This window comes from Geospiza fortis, unplaced genomic scaffold (assembly GCF_000277835.1).
Source record: "Geospiza fortis unplaced genomic scaffold, GeoFor_1.0 scaffold4161, whole genome shotgun sequence".
Lineage (NCBI taxonomy): Eukaryota > Metazoa > Chordata > Aves > Passeriformes > Thraupidae > Geospiza > Geospiza fortis.
In genome coordinates, this window is record NW_005055616.1 from 2,036 (window position 1) to 2,586 (window position 551).

At 67.2% G+C, this 551-nt stretch overlaps 1 long non-coding RNA gene across 1 annotated transcript; it reads right to left on the reverse strand.

Moving 5' to 3' along the window:
• Positions 1-551, reverse strand: LOC115949309. Its single transcript, XR_004082833.1, has 3 exons — positions 430-551; positions 172-238; positions 1-89 (listed from the first exon to the last, which is right to left on the reverse strand). It is a non-coding gene; the product is annotated as an uncharacterized LOC115949309 (long non-coding RNA).

The window sequence follows — 551 nt, forward strand, 5'->3', positions numbered from 1 at the left end:
GCTCCTCGGCCAGCTCGGCGTCCCGCTGCAGTTTGGCGTTCTGGGCCGCCAGCTGCCGGGCACGGCTCCGCAGCCCCGCGGCCTCGGCGCTGCTGGGGAGTCCCACAGGTCCTGGGGTGCTCCTGCCAGCACGGCCAGGGATGGCGGGGTGTCCCCACAGCGGGCACTTACGGGCTGGTGGCGTCTGTGTTGTCACCCTGGAGCTGGGCGGCTGCTGGAGATGCGTGTCCTTCCTCCTCTGTGGGACGGGACACAGCGGGCTGGGTTTGTGACCCCATGGGGCCAGGTTTGTGTCCCCATCGGGACTGTGTTTGTGTCCCCACTGGGCTGTGTTTGTGACCCCATCAGGCTTTGTTTGTGTCCCCATCGGGCTGGGTTTGTGTCCCCATCGGGGCCACTCTGACTCCCTTTTCCTGGGCCAAAGCCCACCTGCTGGCACTGCTCCAGTGGCTACGTCCTGCTCCTCGGCCCTGCATGGACGGAGCTGTGGGTCAGCACCACTGACTGGTCCAGTGTCACCAGCGGCCACATCCTGCTCCTCGGCCCTGCCT